We start from the raw sequence: 15,794 nt of genomic DNA, 5'->3' as shown, positions 1-15,794 counted from the left end.
ATGTACATTACAATAAACTGTAAAAAATGAGGAAACAAGAGGGCATCTGCAGCTTCTTGGTATTCATTTTTCTAATGTCTGTTAATTTCAGTCTGAACCTTAACTTTAACATTTTTTTGTCTAAGAATATGCGGTAGTCAGTGCTTTGAGCTATACTTAACTTTATCTTTGTCATTGTGAAATTTGTTAAGAGTCATGAAGAGGAAGGATAATCCTGTGGTTACAGCAGAGAACTGAGAGACCAGGAGCTTCTTGATCTAGTCCTAATTCTGCCACAGATTAATGTTATGGCCTTGGCTAAGTCACTTGACAAGATCTATTTTCCATAAAACCATGATAGGTGTTAATTATGGTACCATCTTTTAATTCTTTGCTGATTCACTCCCATATCTTCCTTTCCATGATTTTGTACAGGCCTGATATCAGGCGAACTAGCCTATGGTTTCTCAGGTCATTCCATTTAGCCTTTTAAAATATTAGCACAAGATTAGTTTTTCCCCAGTTCTCTGGAACGTCTCCAGTATTGCAAGATTTTTAAAAAAAATCAACATGAGTGGTTAAGAGAGCTCCTCAGCCAATTCCTTTAAAATTTTTGGGTGCAAGTTATCCTGTCCTGAAGATTTAAACATGTTTAATTTTAATAGTTACTGTTTAACATCTTTCCTAGATAATAATGGAATAGAAAGTATTTCATTGTCACTATAAGATGTGAAAATGTCATCAAGCTTCTTACCAAATAGAGAATTGCAATATTTATTGAAAATTTCTGCCCTTTCTGCATAACTGTTGACAATTTTGCAATACCTAGTTAGTAAATCCCTATACCATTTCTAGGATTTCTTTTGTTCCTGGTATATTTTAAAATTTCCTCCTTATCCTTAACCCTACTGGCCACAGATTTTTAATACCTTTAGCTTCCCTTATCCATTGTCTTCATTTCATAACTGCTAATTTATAGTCATTGCTTTCAACTTCTCCTTTCTTTATATATTGGGATTTTAAAATTTTATTTGTATTGCCACTTTCACTTCCCTCCTTAACAGGTAAGATTGTGATTTTTTTAAAATTATATATTGTGTATCTAGTAAAATATCCTCAAATAATTCTCAGTCACTGGTCACTTTGTTTAATTTTTTTCCTCTCAATTTTGTTGATGATTGTTTTCAGCCTTGGGAAATCATTGCTTTTAAAGCTCCTTGTGTATTAATGGTCAAAACTATATGCTGTTTTCACATAACCAATATACAGTAATTAGATCAGGTACATAGTGATCACATGCCCCTAGGCAACCACTAATTTATAGTCAATGATCAGTTGTGTAAGGGGAGTGGCCCTTGCTGTGGGCTCCATTTGGGGGTCCCTGGTTTGAGGGTTGCCTTTGTTTGGAGTGCCCTCTGTTGGGGGAACCCTGGCTGGCACCCTTGATGGGGGACACTTCCTTTATGGAGACGCCCTGGCTTGGCGTGGGCATGTGCTGTGGGCACCCTGGGGGGAGTCCTCAGGCTGCAGGTGCCCGGGTTTGGGGAGGCGCCCCGTTCTGAGGAGGGTGTCCCCTGGCCGTGGGCTCCCTGCTTGGCAGGCACAGGAGCTGCAGGCTGTAATTAGCAGCATTAGAGGAAGGAAAGTTGCCTGCTCTGATCTCTGTCCTGAGGCCACAAGGTCCCCGGCTCTCCTCCTTCCCTTTCCTCATTGCTCCATTACACGCCCGGCCACAGCCGGCCTCCATCCCCAGCCTGGGGCGGCGCCTGTTTGTATTTACCAGCAAATGATTAATTGTTGCGCTGCATTTGCTGTTAATGCTGCTAATCCGGGCGGCTCCAGGCCCGGCTGCTGGGGGGCGGAACCCGGGGCTACGACGCGGCGGTAATTACTCCCCAGACAAATCTGTGCAGACAGAGGAGCAGGGAAATCTCGGCCCATATTGCCGCGCGGCAGCCCCCACCCGCGGGATAATTTGAGACTCAAATCCCAGCAAAGACCTGCTACAAATTGCTGCAAATTAAGCTGATTTTGCCCCGAATGAGGGATTTTCTGCTGCAGATCAGCCCTTCCCGGGAGCTGATGAGGTGGGGATTAGAGAAGGGACCGAAATCAAAGGGACAGGATGGTGCGGCTGGCTGGGAGGGGGGAGGCGAGGGGCGGGAGGCGGCCTAGCAGTGAAAGTCCCGGAGCATTAACACTTATTGATTTCTACTTTGCTGACATTTTATTCTATTACCAGGTTCTGATTAGCCTAAAATAGGAGCTGGAGGCAGGCAGACCAGGAGTGCGGGGCTCAGATAGGGAATCGGCCCGGGCCAGGGCCCCTACAAGCGAGCTTTACCTTCAGCCCTCCCCTCCTGGCACCAGTTGATACCAGTTTTGAGGGGCTGCCCAGTGGTCACTTGGAGCTGAAGACTTGACAGCGGAGCTCTGTTTGTAGCGATGAAGGTACCACTGGGCAGGGATGCAGCTGCTGTTCCAAAGAGAGCAGGAAGCTGCTTTCTAAAACCCTAAAACTGCAGAATACCCAAAGCACTAGCAGAATGGGTGATGGGAGGAGCTAATTTACTTCTCTCTCCTCTGTCTGTCCATCCCTCCGTCCGTCCCTCACTCTTCCTTGTAAAGCTCTTCACTTCCAGCTGTTCTTACAAGAATAGCAATGTATGTTGCAGGTATTTAAAATTGCACCATTAAGGATTTTATGTTGTGGATGTTAAAATTAAAAAGATATATGTGCAAATAGTCACTATGAATTTAATCAACTTGATTTAATACTAATAGGAAACAGCAAATGGAATTTATGACTCAAAAAAAAAGGAAGCGACTATTTAAAAAAATACAAGTACTTTGTGCAAAACAGAAAAAAAAATCCCAATCTAAAGAATTTATTAGAGTCTAATCCCCCCCACAACAACCGAAACCGGGGCTGCCTACCCAATAATCCCGCCTGCCATTAAAATATTAAAGATAAATCTAATCGTCTCTTTATCCAAAATAAGCGACTTTTATGTGGAGAGAAAATGTCTAACCCTTGGGGAAGAGAATTACTCCTAATGCAGCAAATGGAATTCAGTTGGGAGGGCAAAACTGGGTTTAAAAGCAAATGAGATGGTAATAGAGATAAAGCCCAGTATAACAAATTAAAAACACTCATTTACACGAATTAAAATCCTTCCTAAAGGAGGATAAATGTTCCAAGTGGGAGGCCACTGGACAGCCTTGTTCCTTCTTGGCCCACAGGAAAGCACGCAGCCCCTCTAGACCAGAGAGAGGTCTAAGAGGTGGTGATGGGAGGGTGCAGGAAAGACTTTCTCCTGTCCCCATCTTTCCCGGGCTGGTCTAACCTGTGCCCTACAACTGCCCTCATGCAGCAAGCCAGAAACTAGTGCCCCCAGGCACCAGAAATCCACACCCCAAAATTATCATCGCCCTCTCTGCCCAGATCTTTGGAGCCCTCAGCCTTACACACCATCCCCAACCTCACACTTAAGGATTCCTAACCCCACACAGGGTCCCCAGCACCACAGCCTGGCACTTAACACTCCACACTGGAGACATCTAGCCTGTGGCATTTGAGTTTGTGTTAAGAAGAAAATGTGTTCCCTGAGCCATGCTCCTTTTAAACAGAAGTGTTTGAGGAGCCCTGTCACGGTGGGGACTCCACGCCTCCCACTGTCACCCAGTGCTTGCCCAGTAGGATGACCAGATAGCAAGTGTGAAAAATTGGGACAGGTGGCTGGGGGTAAAGGCGCCTATATAAGAAAAAAACCCAAATATGGAGACTGTCCCTATAAAATCAGGAGCAGCCCCAGCGAATCTCTGGTGTGAGCAACAGTGCTCTGAGCAGAGGCTGTCCCTTCCCTGCCACAGCTGCTCAGCAGCACGCCTATCTGCTAGCTGCTGCATCACAGGGAAGGGAGGAGAGAGTTGCCAGGGATGTGCCATTGCCTGCTTCCCTGCCAGGCTGGGGGGACCTCAGGGAGAACAGGTTAGGAGCTTGATCATCTCTGCCTGAACCTGGAGGGCATGTAGCAAAGGATGGTCCCTTCTCCCACACAGCCACCCAGGGGAGCCCAAGCCAGGGGAGAAAGAGAAGTTGAATTTGAGAACCAACAATGAGTTACAGTTCTCTTATTCCCTGTGCCAGCCCAGCTGTAGCTTCATCAAGCTGCCAGTGGGCCCCTGCACACCATACACCAGGTGCAGTAGCTGGAGCTCAGCATACTTCAGTCTTTCTCCCTCTCTGGCTCATGCATCCAGGGCTGCAGGGAGGGAGGCATAGGAGATGGTTATGCTGGCTTTAGCTCCGCTGGAGAATCCCCAGCCATGGACTTCAGAGGTTTCTGCTCCCATTGTGCCTCCTGAGCACCACAGTGGGAGTGGAACAGGGCAGAGAATCTGCCCCCAAGTCCTGATTGTGGCTCATCAACCTTTATGAAACGAGGTTGAGAAGATAGGATACCCCAGCCCCAATACAGGACTCCCAATGCCACACTCCAGTGCCTCCAGTCCAACTGCATATACTAGAAAACCCATCCCATGCATGATCTATCGTGCTGCACTCTGAACTCTACAGTCCCACACAATCTTGACCCTATGTGCTCAAACCCCCCCCCCAACCCTACACACTGGATGGATTTCCCAGCCCTCCCACAATCCTCGACCATACGCACTGGGAGCCCCAGTGCAACGTACTATCTTCAACCTATCCCTTCCACTCCCATGTTGCCTAGAATCCCATGTTTTATTAACAAACCTCCCTCTGCTCATGGTCATGGTGACCCTGTCCAAGACACTCCACCAAGTCCTCAGCTCTTCCTCTCTCCCCATATACCAAAGTGTCAGCTCTCAGAGCGGAGCGACGCTGTTATCAAATCTTCATGAACTGGAAGCTCAGACTTTTATTATTTCACATAAAGTGGAATTGAATGTTGTGAAGGGAAAAAAATTCTCATTGGTTGGCCTGATCTCTGCTGTGAGCAAAAATGTCCATCCTCAAGCAACATCTGCAGGCATGAGGGGAAGAAAAGTATTGGTTTGCGGAGTTCTGCATTCCCAAACCAGCTCCAGCCTCTCATCCTAGTCCCTTTCACCTCCCCAGCCCGCACCCTGTTGGATTTCAGTTCCACTGGAAGATGATTGGTCTCTCCAAAGGCTGGGATGATGGGACAGCTTCTCCAGTGTAGTGTGGTTGCTTTGTGCTACTACAACATTGTCTTAGCCCAGAGAGGAGCCCCCTAGAACATGGTGGTCTAGTGCCAGTGTAGAGGCTGTTATCCACTCCTGCTCTCCCACTCATAGAATCATAGATGATTAGGGTTGGAAGAGACCTCAGGAGGTCATTTAGTCCAATCCCCTGCTCAAAGCAGGACCAACACCAACTAAATCATCCCAGCCAGGGCTTTGTCAAGCCAGGTCTTAAAAACCTCTAACGATGGAGATTCCACCACCTCCCTACCCTAGGTAACCCATTCTAGTGCTTCACCACCCTCCTAGTGAAATACTGTTTCCTAATATCCAACCTAGACCTCCCCCATTGCAACTTGAGACCATTGCTTCTTGTTCTGTCATCTGCAACCACTGAGAACAGCCTAGCTCCATTCTCTTTGGAACCCCCCTTTAGGTAGTTGAAGGCTGCTATCAAATCCCCCCTCATGCTTCTCTTCTGCAGACTAAATAACCCTAGTCAACCCACTGTCAACATAGCAGGGAAAAGGAGCCATGACTGGAGGAAAGGTGGGGTAACCAGAACATCCCTGTTCCATGCAAATTGTTAGCTGCATTTTAGTTCCTTGGTGCTGTTTGTAGCCAGTGTAATTTAGAGTAGACCTCAGGCTTCTTGAACATGGCAAAGGGGGAATGACCCTGTGAAGAAGCTGCACCAGAATTGGAGTGGGGACAATAGGGACAACCACCTCTGACCTGCGCTCTGTGGAGATCAGCCACACCTCTGGATCTAGCCCAATAAAGGCTCCCTGTGAAAGTGTGTAAATTCCTAGGGCTGGCAGCTCCCTGTCACAGAAAAGATCCAGAAAATGGCAATGAAAATCCTGAGAACAGCTGAATGTTTGGGTGAAGGCAGGGGGAGGGGCATTTATACAATGAGAGAGAGGAGATAGGATGCTCAGACTACATCGTCAAGTGCACTGGGAGAGGCATTGGTGGCTTTCTTCTTCCCCACATCCAACTCTGAGGACAGCCTCAGACTGGTTACAGCCAGATGCCGACAGCCTCAAGGAGCCATTTCAGCAGCTGGAGATCACTGAGGTGTATGGCCAGTCACACTGGCCATATCCCATTTCACCTAATCTTTCATGCCATTACACAACCAAAAGATCTCGCTATGCTGAGGGTTAAGCCTGCTTCAGGGGCATGCGCAGGAATAAAAATGTGAGCGCTTTAGAACGGGCATGTTCTGTGCCCTCGCTGCGGTTCTGGAGCTGGAGGAGCGTGCTCTCCTCCCATGGCCCCCAGGGCCAGAGGCGCTCACTCGCTCCCCGTGGCCCCAGGACCAGAGGAGCTGTCAGCTCCTGCCGTGGCCTTGGGGCCAGAGGAATTCTGTGCCCCCACCTATTATTGGGGGGAACCATGTCCCTTCTTGCTGCTCCTTGTGCACACTCCTGCCCTGCATTGTACCAGGGCTGCAGCACAAAGAATGTACAGATCCAAGAACTGAACCCAATAAATGCAGATGCTGTTGCCTTGCAGCCCCAGTGTCTGAGGCCTGGTCTACACTAGGACTTTAATTCGAATTTATCAGCACCCGGCAGGTGGAGTAACGCTGCACTTGCTAGCTCGAATTAGGCTTGGTGTGGATGCTAATCGAACTTAGCAGCTCCGGGAGCTATCCCACAGTGCACCACTCTGTTGACGCTGGACAGCAGTCCGAGCCTGGTTGCACATCGGGCGAAGCCCGCAGCACCTGCAACGATGCAGAGCTCTCCAGCAGAGGAGTCCGCAATCCCAGAATAGAAAGAGGTCCCCAGCATGGAGTGACCGGGAAGTCCAGGATCTGATCGCTGTGTGGGGCGAGGAGTCTGTGCTCGGAGCTGCGCTCCAACAAGCAGGTTTCTAAAGCCATGAAAGACAAAGGATACAGCCGGGAAAGTGAAGGACCTAAGACAAGGGTATCAAGCCCAGCCCCAGACATGCCCTTCTACGAGGCACTGCATGCCATTCTAGGTGGGTCTGCCACCAGTGCCCCCACCAGTGTGGTGACCGAGAGCGGAAATAAGTACCGGGACAGTTCCAAGATGAGTGACAGCCAGGATCTCTTCATCACCCTCACAGAGATCAACCAGGACTCGGAATCAGGGAAGGATCAGGCGGTAAGTGCAACACACGTATAAACATTTATTTTTATAACATTGTTATAGAAAAATAGAAACAGTATTTACAAAATTCTAAATATTAAACTATAATATATATTAAATTATATGAAGAGAAGGTCCACACAAATGGACTTTAAAAATTCTAAATATTTACAATTTAAAACATTCTAAATATTAAACTATAATATATATTAAACTATATAAAGAGAAGGTCCACACAAATGGGGATAGAAAAATAGTCCTCTATCGACATTTCTACGAAGGTGTCATTCAGTTCCTCGCAAAGCCTCCGCATGAGGTAAGCAGACTCTTCCACGCCAGGACATCCGAATATAGAGTGGAACCATCGCCTCTACTAGCATTGCTGCATATGGTCCTGGTCTGTGCAGTGCCGTAACATCTGCGGTCTTTCTGATCTCGTTCTGCAAATACTGCATCTAAGTAGGGCAATTAGTGTAGTGTTACTATTGTTAATGGTTTACAATTAGGTTGCATAACAATGACCAGAGGCCACAGAGAACAAGCATGCATTGATATCCTTTCTGCTTTGCACATTGCCTTTAGCAGGAGAGCACAGCTAACCAGTAACTGATAAGCAGTATGTACTGTAAGGCTTACCAGGACTTTGTGCAAGAGGGATGCAGCTATCTTTCAGTGCAATGGCGATTCAAATCTCGGACTAGTTCTGAGATCTCCTGAGACTTCCCTCTTTGGTCTTGTTAACTGAAACTGACTAGACTGTGTTTACTGTTGGCAAACATGTATGTGTTCAAGAAATCACCTACTTTTTCACATCACACAGCTAAAGAAAAGACAAGGGACGACATGTTCCAGGAACTGATGGCCAGCTCCAGAGCACAGAGACAGGGAGGAGGAGCCTGTGTCAGCAGCATCGCACACACCTGGAACGGGAGGATAGGGGCGGCAGGAAGACCAGCAGGCTCAAAACGCTGCTTGGTCTAATGTGTAGATGTTCTGCAAGACCGCAGTCAGGAGCCCTGCAGTGCATCTGCAACCGCCTCCAACGCCAAGAAGTCCTGTCCCCTCACCCAAAGTGACAAGACGGAGGGGCCGTGAGAACTGTCCAGCACACACGATAATGTGCGCAGCACACCGATAATGTTAGAGACAACTGTCGCGCTGTAAATTTGTACAAGCTCTTTCTTTACAGCATCAACCAGTCCCAACTCCAAGTTCAAACCCCACTGTGTATTACATTATTAAAAGCGGTTTGGTGTTACTGACTGTTGTTTCTGGTGTCAGAAGACTTTCTGTTGGTCTGTTGGGGGGGGGGGGAATTTTAATGTCACTGCTTAGCCAACAGTGCCATGGGACAGACGTGGCTGCAGTGGCAACTGCAGGGAACACACCTACTGCAGGCACTAGGCACAAGGGACCGACTGTGTGGTGTGTGCCCCGTCCTTTTTCTTGATGTATGCTGTGCAGGGTCCTGTGCCCTGACATCCCCGAATGTAAAGGCAGGCTTCCCTTCACATGCATTTGGACCGTAGTCACGATCCTCCCGGTGCCGAGACCTCATCCAGGGGCAGATACTCACCCTTCCCCCAACGCCCAAACCCACAGCCATCATGGTAACCCCTATCCATTCCTGCAAACCCTTTACCAGCACAGAATGCTTCCATGTTTCAACGAATAAACAGAAATGCAAAGTCAACGAAAGATTTATTATTAATTACTAAAACATGTCCTTAGTTTTAAAACGTCCTTGGGAAGTGGGGAAAACTTGGTTTATGATCAGGCTCTCTTAAAATCAAGAGGACAGTCACAGGTTACCCTGCTCTGCGAGAAACTCGCTTTCAAAGCCTCCTGATGCATATCGCTTCCCGCTGGGATATTCTCTCGCACGGGTGGTGTGGCTGATCGTAAACAGCAGCCAGGCGATTTGCCTCAACCACAGAGATTGTGGAGCACACAGCAAGCAGCAATAAACTACGGGATATTCTTTCGCTGATGTCCGCTCCACCACCATTCTGCACTTGCTCAGCCGGTAGTTGAAGAGTTCCTTTTCAGTGTCCAAGGCGCCTGTATAGGGCTTCATGAGCCAGGGCATTAGCGAGGATCACTGTAGGCATCTGCACATCCCCAACCGTTATTTTGTGGTCCGGGAAGAAAGTGCCTGCCTGCTAAACAGACCAGAGTTCCTGAATTGATGTTGGTAAACGTCCCTATGGTCCACCACAGCTTGCAGCACCATTGAAACGGTTAATGTACTCGCTGGCCTGGTGGGCTGGTGCCAGGATAGGGATGTGAGTCCGCCATCTATGATGGCCTGGACATTTCCGACAGTCACTACCTTTGAGAGCAGTTGCTCAACGATTGCGTGGGCTACTTGAATGACAGCAATCCCCACGTAGATTTGCCCCGCCAAAGTGGGTTCGCTACTGACCGGTAGCTGTCTGGCGTGGCAAGTTTCCAGAGGGCTATGGCCACTCGCTTCTGCACAGTCAGGGCGCTCGCATCCTTGTGTCCTGGCACTTCAGGGCAGGGGACAGCAAGTCACACAGACGCATCCTGAAGTTTCGCAGCCACTCTGTGTCATCCCAGACCTGCAGCACTATGCGGTCCCACCAGTCTGTGCTTGTTTCCCCAGAATCGCCCACACCATGAACTTGACCCATTGCCACCATGATCTCCACTGCCCGTTTCTCAGCATCTGACTGTGGAAGAGGTGGCGACGATGCGAGAGAGGAGTGACAACGGCCATAAGTGCAGCGATGATCGCAGCGGGCTCCATGCTCGCAGTGCTGTGGCGTCCGCGCTGTAACCGACCAGAGAAGGGCGCGAACAGATTTCCCGCCGGCGCTTTCTAAATTTTTTCTTTGAACATTTAGCCTCTGGAAGTAAAGATGGCAGCCTCCAGAAAAAAAATGTTCAGTTCTTCAAAATGCCACACACCTGCCCTATTTTGATCCTTGAGTCTCACCTTCAACAGAGGGCATCTGTCTTCTGAATGGTGATGTGCTAAGTAATCTTGGGGTCCTTTTTGGACTCATGGCTGCTCATTGATTGCCCAGATAGCAGCAGGAGTCAGAAATGCTTACTTTCCCTTTTGGCTTCCCAGGAGCATGTGCCCTAGCCTATTGAATGAAGATTGCACCACAGCGGTCTGTTTTTATCTAAGTATGTCACAATAGATGCTAACATTGTTTAGGTTTGTGAGGGAAAGACTGTGAGGAACTCCCGTCAGGCCTGACAAAGCTAGGTGCATGGGCAGCGCCATTGCAGATTGAATTCAGTGTTGGCAAATACACGGCAGAGCATATTGGAATGAATATTTTGAAAGTACTTATATTGTATGCTAGGTTCTATATTAACTTTAGCCATTCCTTGTGGACAGCTCAATGAAAGCCTCTGCTCAATGTGGAAAGAGAGTAAAAAAAGCAAACAGTTTGGATGTATAAAGAATTGCATAGAAAAGACTGAAAATGTTCTAATAGTGTATGAATCAATGGGACACTCTCATGCAGAATACTGTGGTCTCGTCATCCTATCTGAAAACAGTCCAGAGATGGGAAACAGGAAGGATTAGACTGAGGCTTGGACAGACTTCCCCATGAGGAGAGGTTGGGACTGTTTAGAGAAGAGGTTCATAGATGCCAACACCAGAAGGGACCATCTAGTCTGACCTCCTGTATAACACAGGCCATAGAACTTCTCCCCAAAATTCCTAGAGCAGATCTTTTAGAAAAACATCCACTCTTGATTTAAATATTGCCAGTGATGGAGAATCCACCACAACCTTTAGTAAATTGTTCCAATGCTTAATTACCCTTGCTGTTAAAAATGTATGCTTTATTTCCATTCCGAATGTGTCAAGCCATTGAATGGTGTTGTATCTTTCTCTGCTACACTGAATAACCCATTATCAAATATTTGTTCCCAATGTAGGTATTTATCAACTGTAATCAAGTCACCTCTTAACCTTCTTTTTGTTAAGCTTAATCTATTGAGCTCCCAATGTCTATCACTATAAGGCATGTTTTCTAATCTTTAATCATTCTTGTGGTTCTTAGAATCATAGAATCTCAGGGTTGGAAGGGACCTCAGGAGGTCATCTAGTCCAACCCCCTGCTCAAAGCAGGACCAATTCCCAACTAAATCATCCGAGCCAGGGCTTTGTCAAGCCTGACTTTAAAAACCTCTAAGGAAGGAGATTCCACCACCTCCCTAGGTAACCCATTCCAGTGCTTCACCACTCTCTGAGTGAAAAAGTTTTTCCTAATATCCAACCTAAACCTCCCCCACTGCAACTTGAGACCATTACTCCTTGTTCTGTCATCAGGTACCACTGAGAACAGTCTAGATCCATCCTCTTTGGAACCCCCTTTCAGGTAGTTGAAAGCAGCTATCAAATCCCCCCTCATTCTTCTCTTCTGCAGACTAAACAATCCCAGTTCCCTCAGCCCTTCTTCATAAGTCTTGTGCTCCAGCCCCCTAATCATTTTTGTTGCCCTCCGCTGGACTATTTCAAATTTTTCCACATCCTTCTTGTAGTGTGAGGCCCAAAACTGGACACAGTACTCCAGATGAGGCCTCACCAATGTCGAATAGAGAGGAATGATCACACCCCTCGATCTGCTGGCAATGCCCCTACTTATACAGCCCAAAATGCCGTTAGCCTTCTTGGCAACAAGGGCACACAGTTGACTCATATCCAGCTTCTCATCCACTGTAACCCCTAGGTCTTTTTTTGCAGAACTTCCTAGCCATTCGGTCCCTAGTCTGTAACAGTGAATGGGATTCTTCCATCCCAAGTGCAGGACTCTGCACTTGTCCTTGTTGAACCTCATCAGGTTTCTTCTGGCCCAGTCTTCTAATTTGTCTAGGTCCTTCTGTATCCTATCTCTACCCTCCAGCGTATCTACCACTCCTCCAAGTTTAGTGTCATCTGCAGACTTGCTGAGAGTGCAGTCCATGCCATCCTCCAGATCATTAATGAAGATATTGAACAAAACCAGCCCCAGGACCGACCCTTGGGGCACTCCACTTGAAACCGGCTGCCAACTAGACATGGAGCCGTTGATCACTACCCGTTGAGCCCGATGATCTAGCCAGCTTTCTATCCACCTTATAGTCCAATCATCCAGCCCATACTTCTTTAACTTGCTGGCAAGAATACTGTGGGAGACCGTATCAAAAGCTTTGCTAAAGTCAAGGAATAACACATCCACTGCTTTCCCCTCATCCACAGACCCAATTATCTCCTCATAGAAGGCAATTAGGTTAGTCAGGCATGACTTGCCCTTGGTGAATCCATGCTGACTGTTCCTGATCACTTTCCTCTCCTCTAAGTGCTTCATAATTGATTCCTTGAGGACCCGGAAGAAAGCCTCGTCCACCTCATCCCTCTGGTCTGGTGGTCTATAGCAGACTCCCACCATGACATCACCCTTCTCTGAACCCTCTCCAATTTATCAGCATCTTGAATTTATCTGGAATGGTGGACACCAGAACTGGACACAATATTCCAGTTGTACCAGTGACAAATACAGAGGTAAAATAACCTTTTTACTCCGAGTCGATATTTCCCTGTTTATGCATCCAAGGATTGCATTAGCCCTTTTGGCCACAGAGTTGCACAGGGAGCTCATGTTTAGCTGATTACAACCCCCCAGATCTTTTTCAGAGTCACTGATTCCTAAGATAGAGTCCCCATCCTGTAAGTATGGCCTACATTCTTTGTTCTTGGATGTACTCATTTACATTTAGCTGTATTAAAATGCATGTTGTTTGCTTGCACGCAGCTTACCAAGCAATCCAGATCACTCTCTAGTAGTGACTTGTCCTCTTCATAATTTACCACTCCCCCAATTTTTGTGTCATCTGCAAACATTTTCAATGTTGATTTTATGTTTTGTTCCAGGTCACTGATAAAATAATGATGAGCCAGGAATCCGTCCCTGGGGGACCCCTGGCTACACACCCGCTTGATGATGAATCCCCATTCACATTTTGAGACCTATCAGGTAGCCAGTTTTTAATCTATTTAACATCTGCCATGTTAATTTTATATTGATCTAGTTTTTTAATGAATAAGGGGGAACATGGGAGAGGTACACAAATAACAGAGGTGTTGCAGGATGTCCCAGAATATACCATGGCTTGGCACTGCAGCCTTTGTTCTCGGCTCCGCAATCCACTCATACACACCCAGGAGTTTTAGAATAATGTTCTCTCCCTTGGGTTGCAATTTAGTAAATCCTCATGAATAAATAATGTTCCCCTGGCCCTACCAGGATCAAACCCTCCCTCCCTTTCTTTCTTCCTTCTGGCTTCTTGCATTTACCCTCATTTCAAGGCTTCAGACCTTGGCTCCCCACTTCCTTCCGAGCAGGGGAGCTCTGCCAGTCCCACTTTAGCCTCTGAGTCTCTCTGGGAAGACTTTCCTCTAGGTCTCTTCCTATCCCTTGTATCAAACTCCTTCCTCCCATAGAAGGGTCTCATTCTTAGGACCGTTGCTCTAGTCTGTCAGACTTCCCCACAACCCAGCATTATGCATACTCTGTGGAAGGAGAATCTGCCTATAAACTCCTCCTAACAGACCTAAGAGCACCGTTTTTAAAATCCTCAGCAGGTAGTCACATGACTCAGGCAGCTGAACTCATGCCCAGCTGGATCTGGTAATACTTCTACTAAATTACCTATTCTTAAATAAGGTCATGCCTTAGAACAGGGTTGATTGGCCCTAGTCCCCTCCTGCCTTTAAATGAGACAGACCCCCCTGTTACAGAACAGTATAGGGAGGTCATTTGACTTTTCCTATTCACCCTGTCTCAAAATGCAAGAAAAGAGGGACAGCCAATTAAATTAAAAGACAACAAATTTAAAACATCGAATGAAGTATTTTTTACACAATGTATAATTAACCAGTGGAACTCATTGCCACAAGATGCCACTGATGCCAAAACATAAGCAGGATTAAAAAAAGAATCAGATATTTATATGGATAATGAGATCTTCAACAGTTACATTAGACAGCATAAATCCTTGTAAAGACTTATGCTCACATGCTTTACGATATAAGGCACTCACTAAGGGCCTGTCTACAGTGGGGAAATTTTCTAAATGATTTTTTAAATGATTCAATTGAAATGATTTTTACATACTTTTTTTTGTAGTGTAGACCTGGCTGTAGGTGGTTTAAAGTGTCCTGGTTTGTTTTCATTCAATTAGTTTCCAGACTACTTGAAAATGGTTTAATAAAAATGGGCAGCCCTAGACCAACTAAAACTGTGTCTATGCTAGGGTTCTAATTAGTTTTAAAATCAGATTTAAATTAACTGGTTTCAAAACAAATTAGAAAATGTCCCGAGGACAAACAGACAGGTAAAGACACTTTCCATATTGGCAGCATATTCTGTTACAGAGTATCTTGCACCTTCCTCTGACTCTTCTGGGGTACGGGCCTCTGTTGGAGACAAGATACTGGAGTAGATGGAGCACTGCTCTGAAGTAGGGCAGCAACTCCTTAACTCATAGCAGTTAAATTGCTTTTATCTGTTCTATAGGCAACAGGGAACAGCTAATATGAAAATGTGTATATGGGAACCAGAAATGACCAGTGTCCAGTTCTTACCACTCAGCAGCCATGGACAGAAAAGATGCTTTATCTGGTGTCTAGTTCCTACTCCCAAGCACAGGAGATTCTTTGCCTGGTATCAGTCCCCAAGCCATAAAGAGCCCTGCTCGTAGGATATGTTTCAGCTGTTGCCGAGTCCCTGCCACAGAGGAAACCCAGGCAAAGGAAGTATTTTACGAACAGCTGCTCACTGCCTCGGTTGAAGATGCTCCACCCAAAGAATATGGATATGTTCTACCACCGATGATGAGGAAAAAGAAGAGCATGGATATTTCTGTGTCTGTAACAAGTACCAGGCACATGGGAAAAATGAGACATACACATTTTGGTGAATGGTGAAGACGCAGAGCGAAATTCTGGCTCCTCTGAAGTCAGTGACAAAACTCCCATTGACTTCAGTGGAGCCAGGATTTGACACTCTGGTTTAATGGATGTAAGTGGAAAATGATGGGATCATTCTCAATAGATAAAATAACGAGTACTGCTCAGTACCTCCCTAGCTCCTTACTAAACACTGTACTGGCATTAAATAATATTTAAAACCCCACCAGTGGGGCAGGCAAGTATTACAATGGACTAACAACTACTAATGGGAAACATTCTGAAATGCATGTAAAAATGTTATATTCCATCACCCTCCTTGTATCTTGTGTATCCTACTGAATAGTTATAAAAATCAATAAAATGCTATTTAAAGAAAAAATACATCCAATGGGACATCTCAGTTATCCTAAGACTAGCAAGAAATCTCATAAGTACGTATTTGAAAAATATTACATATAAAGGACAACACGAGAGCCATAGATTCAAAGATTTTAAGACCAGAAGTGACCATTTAGACCGACCACCTGCATAGCATAGGCCACACGGCCTTATCCAAT

General features: G+C 46.3%; 1 long non-coding RNA gene across 2 annotated transcripts in view; it reads left to right on the top strand.

Moving 5' to 3' along the window:
• LOC120403036 overlaps positions 1 to 15,564 on the top strand; it is a 47,884-nt gene extending 32,320 nt beyond the window's left edge. Inside the window, exons 1-4 of one of the 2 annotated variants that reach the window (XR_005597433.1) lie at positions 1,805 to 2,066; positions 2,222 to 2,430; positions 13,198 to 13,300; positions 14,843 to 15,564. This is a non-coding gene — a long non-coding RNA (uncharacterized LOC120403036). Of the gene's footprint in view, positions 1 to 1,804; positions 2,067 to 2,221; positions 2,431 to 13,197; positions 13,301 to 14,842 lie in introns of those variants that run through there. The other variant, XR_005597434.1, reaches the window with a different exon arrangement.
• The last annotated feature ends 230 nt before the right edge of the window (positions 15,565 to 15,794 follow it).

The sequence above is a fragment of the Mauremys reevesii genome, linkage group 4 (assembly GCF_016161935.1).
Source record: "Mauremys reevesii isolate NIE-2019 linkage group 4, ASM1616193v1, whole genome shotgun sequence".
NCBI classification, from domain to species: domain Eukaryota; kingdom Metazoa; phylum Chordata; order Testudines; family Geoemydidae; genus Mauremys; species Mauremys reevesii.
The sequence above is the reverse complement of the archived record's forward strand: the minus strand, read 5'-3'. Positions and strand labels throughout refer to the sequence as shown.